Source organism: Myotis davidii, unplaced genomic scaffold (assembly GCF_000327345.1).
Source record: "Myotis davidii unplaced genomic scaffold, ASM32734v1 scaffold201, whole genome shotgun sequence".
NCBI lineage: Eukaryota > Metazoa > Chordata > Mammalia > Chiroptera > Vespertilionidae > Myotis > Myotis davidii.
The window spans coordinates 5145174-5155416 of NW_006297819.1; the positions used below are offsets into that span (position 1 = coordinate 5145174).

Sequence of the window (10243 nt, forward strand, 5' to 3'; positions counted from 1 at the left end):
AAATACATATGAGCATGTATATATATCAAGTTATATTGTGTGTATATATTATATGTAAATGTGTATACATACACATACATTTTTAAACTCTTTATTTCTAGGGCTGCCATAACAAAATACCACAGACTGTGTGGCTTAAACAAAAAAATTATTTTCTTATAGCTCTGGATGCTAGAAGTCCAAGATCAAAGTGTCAGCAAGTTTGGTTTCTTCTGAGGCCTCTCTCCTTGGCTTGTAGATAGTTGCCTTCTCAGTGTGTCCTCCAATGGTTGTCCTTATGTCTGTGTGGTCTGTGTTCTAATCTCCTTTTCTTATGAGGACACCATCATTGGATTAGGGCCCACTCTAATTATCCCATTTTAAATTAATCACTTCTTTAAAGGCCCTACCTTCAAATATACAGCCATATTCCAAAGTACTGGGAGTTAGGAATTCTGGGAGACACAATATTGTGCATAATACTATCTGTCTGTCTTGTCTGCCTACCTACCTACCTGACTATCAGTACATATAACTATATTGTATGGGTAGAGCTATTAGATTGTAGCATCTGAAATTGCAGTTTCTAGAGGCAGAAAAGATCAAACATGGGTAATTCCAGATGGTTCAACATAATACTGTAACATATTTCATCAGTCTTCTTGTGATGAGCCTTTCCTTGTCTTTTGTTACTTGAATATCCTTGAGTAAATGTCTTTTTGCACATACATGAATATACTTGTAGGGTAAATTTCTAGGAGTTGTTGCATTAAAGAGCTGTGTGTTTTTGTGGACCAAATGTGGATCCAAAATATGTCAGGAAGGAGCTGGTCTGGGCATTTTGCCTCAGGCCTTCCTGACTCGGGCAAGGAAGGATACCTCAGCAAGAGAATGGAGCTGTGAGGACTGAGGCAGAAGTTGGGAGGTAGGGAGAGAGTGTAAGAGACTGTGTGGGGAGAAACATTATGCACATAGAAGGAAATGTATTGAGATACTCCCAATGGATTGTTTTTGTGACTAGAAATGACTAAAGGATTTTCATTATATAATTGTGACCAGTAAAGTCATGGGATCTGCCCTAAATTTTATCCAAGGAGCAGGATCATCCCACAGACAAGATTTGAAGTGGGAGTGGAAGGTGTTTTATACTGTTTGCATTTTGTGTATCCTGCTCTTTCAGTGTGACAGTTGCCAATATAGACATAAGTAATTGCTTGGACATATGGAGGGAAAATGTCCGGAATTGATACCACTGGACTGTTAAAAGCAGAGGGGCATTGGTACTTTATAGACATCTGTGCTGATTAAAATTTTTACAAAGAGTAAGATTTATTTTTGCAATTGAATTTTTATTTATTTTTAAGACAATTGTTTATTTTTAATTAAATACATTTAAAACAAATGTCAACATATATACTTAGAGCATTTTATCTAGAAACTTTAAATTGTGATTTACCAGAACTTTCAAAATAGAAATAACACAAGTAGACTTCTGATGTTTTAATAACTGATAACACTAGAGAATAATAATCCATATATATGTAAAGTTTGGGAATTTTGAAAAATACTTCAAACAAAAGAAATGTCATAAAATTCTGTTTAAAATAGAAGTTGATTATACATTTTTTGCTTTTAATTAAACTTATTGGGGTGTATTGGTTAATAAAATTACATAGGTTTCAAGTACAATTCTGTGATATATCATCTGTATATTACATTATATGTCCACCACCCAAAATCAAATCTTCCATCACCATATATTTGACCCCCTGCACCCTTTAAAGCCTGGAGTTCTCTTTGAATTTAGTTATACTTTTTGAGCCAGAAGTATTTATAATTTGCACTGGTAAGAGAAAGGAAAAGGTTTAACAAATGCTAAACTGTTCACAGTGATTATTCCTGAAGAGTGTGGTTGAAGAGCTAAGTAACTTATCCATTTAAATATAAACATTTCTGTACTCTTAAAAAATATGTTTTAAAATAATATGGTACTGTATATTTGCAAGTTACTAAGAGAGTAGATGTTAAAAGTTTTCATTGCAAGAAAAATGTGTGGTGATGGATATTAACTAGACTTATTGTGGTGATCATTTCACAATATGTACAAATATCAAATCATTATGTTATGCACCTGAAACTAATATAATGTGATATGTCAATTATATCTCAAAAATTTCATACAGAACAAGTTACTGTGTGGTTTAAAAATAAAAATTTAAACTATATCAAAAAATTACGCTTTTGGCTTATTTCTTAGTCTTGAGATATAGTTAGACTCAACTTCATAGTAGAAGCTCTAGTATCAGTATTTCATTATTTCATATTCTTATATATGTCATAGTATTTCATGGTTGGCATGAACCTCCTTGACATTGCGCCAAACATAATAGTGACGTATTGACAGAAAGGAGTCAACAGACATTGTTAAAGGATGTAAGATTTCTTTAATGGCAAAAGAGAGTAGAACTAATAGCAGTTACACAAAATAGAACTGACAACAGCGTGCTCATGAACAGCTCCTCAAGTCCCCACCAAGGTGGAAAGCGGCTGCTGAAACCACATACATAGAGGAAGGATTTCTTTGGGTGTTAAAAGCACCCTGTGCTATGCCTGTACTATAATACCGGTATGTCAAGATTTTAATGAGTCGAACCAGGTAGACTAGGTAATAGGATATTCTAGATAGAGGATTATAGACTTAAAATGCTAGAGAAGATAAATGCAAACAGTAGCTCCTATATCAAAATACAGAGAGCAGCCGAACCGGTTTGGCTTGGTGGATAGAGCGTCGGCCTGCGAACTCAAGGGTCCCAGGTTCGATTCCGGTCAAGGGCATGTACCTTGGTTGCAGGCACATCCCCACTGCAGGGCGTGCAGAAGGCAGCCGATCGATGTTTCTCTCTCATTGATGTTTCTGACTCTCTGTCCCTCTCCCTTCTTCTCTGTAAAAAATCAATAAAATATATTTAAAAAAAAATACAGAGAGCAAAGATGCCTATAGCAGTAAATAAGATGATTGAAATTAGTGTGTGTGTATGTATAATACTATATAGTATTAAACTTAAATGCTGTAATCACAGTTTTGAATGTTTAATGACATAGACAAAGCTCACCTTTAGTAAAAAGCACAATACAGTGTTGTTTGTGGTCTGACATTTGTAAAAGATCAGGTGTCTGTAGAAAAAAATGCACAAGGAAATCCATAAAAATGCTAAGGTTGATTCTTGTGCACTCTTGTTGAATGATGTGATTGAAAGTAGTTTTATTAATTTTTTTCTTTATGCCTTACTTTACTTCCTATTTTCTAGGCATATACTACTTTTACTGTAAGGAAAAAGCTGTTAAAGCAAGGTGATCAAAATAAGTAGAGATCCTTTTGTTACAGAAGGTAAACTGGACTTGTGGTATAGTGTCTATAATGCAGACTAGGGATTTAAGCCTAGTTGTGTTATAATTTCTGTGGGTCATTTTCTGGTTTAGTAGGGTATGTCATTTTGATTGGAGACCACTAAGGATTAACTAGAGATGTCATTTAAAGAAATAGAACACATTTAAGAACTGCATATCTATGTAGCCATTCCATAAAACATTTTATTTTTATTTAATTTTTTTTCTTTGTTGAGTAAGGCATTGCATATGTGTTCTTATCTTCCCATTTGCCCCCCCCCCACTCCCCCACTTCCACAAATGAGAGAGATCATGTGATACTTACCTTATTGTGACTGGATTATTTTGCTTAGCATAATGCTCTTCATGTCCCTCCATGCTGCTGCAAATAGTAAGAATCCCTTCTTTTTTTATAGCAGCGTAGTATTCCATTGTGTAGATGTGCCACAGGTTTTTAATCCACTCATCTGCTGATGGGTACTTAGGCTGTTTCCAAATCTTAGCTATTATAAATTGTGCTGCTATGAACATAGGGGTGCATATATCCTTTCTGATTGGTGTTTCCCATAAAACACCTATAATACTAAAGCGTAATATGCAAATTGACTGAACTGCCAAACAGCAGAACAACCGTCTGGACGACCATGCTATCTCACGCACTGGCACCAGGTCAGCCAAGGTGGGTGCGATGTGATTAGTCAGGGGGGTCCCACCATTGCCCCATGATTGCCCTGCAGTGGGAGGCCGGGAGTGGGGGGGGCAAACGATCAGGGGGCTCTGCTATCGATCTCCCTAATGAAGGAGGCCCAGGCTATCTAGCCGGCAGCACTGCGGTGGGTGGGTGGGGCCTCCTTCTGCAGGGCGATCGATTGCGGGGCTTCCGGTCTGCAAGAGGGCGCAGGCTGGGCTGAGGGCCCCCAACCCCGAGTGCATGATTTTCGTGCACCGGGCCTTTAGTTTTAAATAATTGTAAAGTACATAGGAATGCCTTAAACAGCAGCAAACAATTAAATATAAAGGTTCCTCAAATCATGGACAGATAATGTTTGAGTAATATGCCATAAAATATTTTCAATTAAGATACTTGAATTATAACTTGAAAATTTTATGATAAGATTTTGGTTTTTTCATTGTATCTTAAGACACTATTTAAATTAACCTTCACCACTAATATGCTTCTTAGTGAGAAGAAAACACAGTTTGCCATTGAGCAGTTAGACTGGGTTTTCTCCTAAATAAATGTCAGTACTTATTTTTGGTGACTTCACATTTTCCCTGTTTTAGGGAAATTGGGGATAGTTGGTAACTAAATAAAATTTTTCTTTTTATATTGTTTGCTGAAAGAAAGCCGATGTATAAACTGATGAAAAGAGGACTGGGTAGAGAATTTCAAATTACCCAATGAGACTTCTATCAAAGGTTTTTTTTTGTTTTTGTTTTTATAAATATATATTTTATTGATTTTTTACAGAGATGAAGGGAGAGGGATAGAGAGTTAGAAACATGGATGAGAGAGAAACATTGATCAGCTGTCTCCTGCACACCCCCCACTGAGGATGTGCCTGCAACCAAGGTACATGCCCTTGACCAGAATCGAACCTGGGACCCCTCAGTCCCCAGGCCGACGCTCTATCCATTGATCCAAACCAGTTAGGACTTTATTTTGTTTTTAACAGCCTGTCTGAGCTATAATTCACATACCATAAAGTTTACCCATTTAAAATGTAAATCAGTGTTTTTTAGTATAATTAGGGAGTTGTGCGATTATCATCATAATCTAATTGTAGAACATTTCATCATCCTAAAAGAACTACACACCCCCTTTCCCTCCCTTAGCAGTCATTCCCCATCCTCTTCAATTGTAGGTAACTACTAATCTGATTTTTGTCTGTATGGGTTAGCCTCTTCTGGAAATTTCATATAAATGGAATAATACAATATGTAACCTTTTGGGTCAGGCTTCTTTTATTAACATAGTGTTTTCAAGGATTACCCATGCTCTGGCACGTATCAGTACTTCATGTCTTTTTATTGTCAAATGATATTCCGTTGTGTGGATATACCACATTTTATTTCTCATTCATTATTTGATGGAAACATGGATTGTTTAAACCCTTTGACTATTATGATTATTGTTGTTACAAACATATTATCCTATATAATAAGAGGGTAAAATGCAAATTGACCCTAGTAGTGGAACGACCAGAACGACCACTGGACCAGTCACTACGAGGTGCACTGACCACCTCTCAGTCCCTTTCCCCAGCTGGCAGGCTCCAATCGCCTATGGCAAACGGGGAACTGGGGTTGGGTGGTGGGGGATGCGGGTGGCGCCAGGCCAAGGCCCTGCACCGCCGGTTGCCCCACACATAGAGGGCGACCCGTGGCGGGGGCGGGGCTGGCAAGCGGGTGGGAACAGCTGACCTCTCGGTCCTTTTCCCTGGCCATCAGGCACCAATCATCCAATGGCGCATGGGGAGCCAGGGGTTGGTGGCAGCAGGGGGCGGGCTGGCTGCGGGCAGCCGGGGAAGATGGCCCTGATCACAGGGCAGGCCTAAGGACCGTGCCCATGCGTGATTTTCGTGCGCCAGGCCTCTAATTAAATATAGTCACCATGCTTTACATTAGGTTTCCAGAATTTATTTATCTTATAACTGAATGTTTGTATCTTTGACCAACCTTGCCCCACTTCCCCTACTCCCTACCCACTGGTAACCACCATTCCAACCTCTATTCCTATGAATTTGACTTTTTCATATCCCACATACAGTGTTAGTGAGATCATGAAGTATTTGTCTTTCGCATTCAGACTTTTTTCACTTAGCATAATGTCCTTTAGGCTGATTCATGTTGTCACAAATGTCAAGATTTTCTTTCTTTTAAAAGGCTTAATAATATTTCATAATTTTAATCCAATTTTTATAGACTATATTTTTTACCCATAAATCTGTCAATACACTTAGATTGTTTCTATATCTTGGCTACTGTGAATACTGCTGCAGTGAGTGGGAGAACAGAGCTCTCTTTGAGATAGTGATTTTATTTCCTTTAGATATACCAGTATACCCATAAATGTGATTGCTGGATCATATATGGTAGTTCTAATTTTAACTTTTTAGGAACCTCCACACTGTTTTCCATAATGGCTGTATCAATTTACATTCCCACCAATGTGTTCTCTTTTTGCCACATTCTCGCTAACACTTTGACTTTTTGATAATATTCATTCTAACAGATGTGAGGTCAGATCTCATTGTGGTCTCATTTCCTTGATTAATGATGTTGAGCATCTCTATATACCTGCTGGTCATTTGTATATCTTCTTTGGAAATATATATATTTTTTGAATATACATTTTTCAAAAAACTTCAAGGGCTTAAGTGTCAGGGACCTCAAGAGAGCCTTTGAGAAGCTGGTAATGTTCCATATCTTGATCTGAGAGGTGGTTATGAGAGTGTATTCATATATAAAAATTTATTGAGCAGTGAACCTAAGTTAGTGACTTATTGTCAATAAAGAAGGAAAAAATATCTACTTTATTGTCCTTTTTTTCTCATTTTACTATAGACTGGAGGGACTTTGTTACAGACCAGTGCTAGTCTCTGGGTTGCTATTGAAGATAAAATCTAAGCACATTCATTAGGCAAAGAAAATTCCTTGACAGTCTGGTCCAAGGTCTCTTTCTGCCTTCACCTCCTGCCTCTTTCTCTCCCTGTCATATTTTGGATAGTCCTGGTGCAGCCCTCAGACTCATACGGCTTTTTTATGTTACCTCATAATCCTTTTAACTCTGCATCTGTACCTGGCAAAATCCTACCGATTCTCCAAGACCTAGTAGCATTTTGGCTTCACAAGAAACATGCATGATGTTTTGTTCTGACAGCATTTTGTTAATAAATGTTTGAGGTAGCACTTAACCAGTTTTTAAATTCACTTTTAAAAACTTTATTTCAAAATAATGATAGACTCAAAGGAAGTTATAAACATAGTATAGAGAGTCCATGTACACGTCACCCAGCCTTCCCCACTGGTGATGTCTTATATAGCTGTAGTACAATAACTAAACCAGGAAGCTGACATTCATGAACTAATTTTTTTAGTCATCATTTTACTTATTTTTCCCCATTCCCTGTGTTCTTCAATATAGCAGCCATTAGCCACATGCAGTAATTTTATTTAAATTACTTAAAATTATATAAAATTATAAACTTAATTCCATGGCTTCGCTAGCCATATTTGAAACACTTAGTAGCCACCTAGGACTAGTGGTGATCACATGGGTAGCACAGATACAGAGTATTTCCATTGCTCTAAGTTCTTCTGGATAGCTTTGATCCAGGCTGCATTCTTCTTGAGGGCAGACCTGTCTTATTCATCTTTATGCCATTCCTATATAGGGCAGTATGGGTACTCAATTCATACCTGAATGATTGACTCTGGTTCTATTTCTAGCAAAGCTAGAAATAAAGCTCATGTTTCCTAATTCTAAGTTCACTGCTCTTTCCATGTGGACCTTAATTTTGTGAGCTCATTGATTTATATCAGTTTTATTTATTTGTTTATTTATTTTGAAATATATTTTTATTGATTTCAGAGAGGAAGGGAAAGGGAGAGAGAGATAGAAACATCAATGATGAGAATCATCGATCGGCTGCCTCCTGCATGCCCCCTGCTGGGGACTGAGCCTGCAACTCAGGCATGTGCCCTTGACTGGAATCGAACCCAGGATCTTTCAGTCCGCAGGCTGATACTCTATCCACTGAGCAAAACCAGCTAGGGCGATTTGTGTTTTAGAAGGAGTATTAACGTAATAATACTTTTCTAATTTTAAGGTGCATACAAATCAACTAGGAAGCTTGTTAGAACTGCATATTCCTGGACCTCTCCCTCCCATAAATCTGATTCAGTAGGTCTGTGGTGGGGTGTAGGAATCTATATTTTAAACATATACTTAAGCAGCACTGTGTGGTAATAGCATAAGGATAGATCAGAAGAGAGAGCAACAGAATGGTTAGCCTAGAAATGGACCACACTTATATGGCCATTTTATTTTTAACAAAGATGCTATTAAAGAAAGGAAATCTTTTCAACAAATGGTGTTGGAACAGCTAAATATCCATATTAAAAAAAATTCTGATTCTTACCTCATGCCATAAGTAATATGGATTATTGACCTAAATCTGACAATTATTTTTAAAAAATATATTTTGTTGTTTTTGTTTTGTTTTGTTCTTTTTTACAGAGAGGAAGGGAGAGGGATAAAGAGTTAGAAACATTGATGAGAGAGAAACATCGATCAGCTGCCTCCTGCACACCTCCTACTGGAGATGTGCCCGCAACCAAGGTACGTGCCCTTGACTGGAATCGAACCTGGGACCTTTCAGTCCACAGGCCGAGGCTCTATCCACTGAGCCAAACCGGTTAGGGCATTAATATGACCATTACTAATTATAAACTTTCTAGAAGCAGTCATAGGAGACTGTCTTGGGGATGGGTAAAGGTGTTTTGGATAGGACACCAAAAGGAATAATCATAAAAAAACACACATTGATGTTATACTTTATTAAGAACTTTTGCTCACCCAAAGACACAATTAAGAAAATGCATAGGCAGCACTGGCTGGTGTGGCTTAGTTGGTTGAGCATTGTCCCATGCACTGAAAGGTCACTGGTTTGATTCCCTCTCAGGGCACATACCCAGTTTTCGGGTTTGATCCCTGGTCAGGGTGGGTATGGGAGGCAACCGATCGATGTTTCCCTCTCACATTAATGTTTCTCTCTCTTTCTCTCTCCCCCGTCCTCTCTAAAATCAATAAAAACATATTTTTAAAAAAGAAGATGCATAGACTGGCCACATAATGGGAGAAAGTATTTGCAAAATCTATTTCAGACGAAGGACAGGTAGGTATCCAGAAGATAAAAATAACTCAGAATAAAGATTTTCTAGAAATCAACAATAAAAAGATAAAGAATTTAATTAAAAATTTGACAAAAGTTATGAGCAGACAAAAGATCTACAGATTCACTTAAAATGCACATAAAAGTAGTAGTAATCAAGAAATGAAAATTAAACTATACACTGTATACCCACCAGAATGGCTAAAATTCATGGCTGACAAAACCCAGTATCAATGAGGCTATGGAGCAAACAGAAGTCTTCTACATTGTGGGTGGGACTGCAAAATGGTCCTATCACTCTGGGGAAGGTGTATTAAATGTTCTTGTATGAGTCGTTTTGTGGAGACAGTCTTTCATTTCTCTTGGGTAACTATCTGGAAGTAGAATTACTTATCATATACCCAAGAGGAATGAAAGACTATATCCACAAAAAGACTTATACAAGAATGTTCATGGATAGCAGCTTCATTCATAATAGCAAAACATGGAACAGTCCACATGTTCATCAACAGAAAAATGAATAAAACAGTTTCATACAATGTTACTTATTTCTCCAGCCATAAAAAGTTACAAAGTACTGAATGAATTTTAAAAATGTTATGGTGAGAGCTTGACAAAATAGAATTTTCGATTAATACATTATGAAGTTCTGAGAGCAAGCGAGCAAGAGAGAACACTGGTTGCCTCTGTGGCAGGAGGGGAAGGAAAGGATTGGGAAGAGTGATGAGAGAACTTTTCTTGGGTGCTATACCTTGATAGGGGTTGGATTAGTGCATTTGTCAAAACTCATTGAATGTTACACTTTAGATTTATACATTTTATTATGTGTAAACTTTACCTCAAGAGGAAAATTTTTTTTTAAATCTTTATTGTCCAGATTATTACATTTGTTCCTCTTCCTCCCCCCCCTAACTCTCCTCCTCCCAGTTCCCCCCCCACCCTCGGCCCTCACCCCCCACCCACTGTCCTTATCCATAGGC

At 37.6% G+C, this 10243-nt stretch overlaps 1 protein-coding gene across 2 annotated transcripts in view; it reads left to right on the top strand.

Annotated features, from left to right (window-relative positions):
* Nucleotides 1–3284: 3284 nt before the first annotated feature.
* USF3 (upstream transcription factor family member 3) overlaps nucleotides 3285–10243 on the top strand; it is a 38459-nt gene continuing 31500 nt past the window's right edge. Inside the window, exons 1-2 of one of the 2 annotated variants that reach the window (XM_006773603.2) lie at nucleotides 3290–3367; nucleotides 9201–9266. The gene's annotated coding sequence lies outside the window, so the exon portion shown is untranslated. Of the gene's footprint in view, nucleotides 3368–9200; nucleotides 9267–10243 lie in introns of both variants that reach the window. The other variant, XM_015570394.1, reaches the window with a different exon arrangement.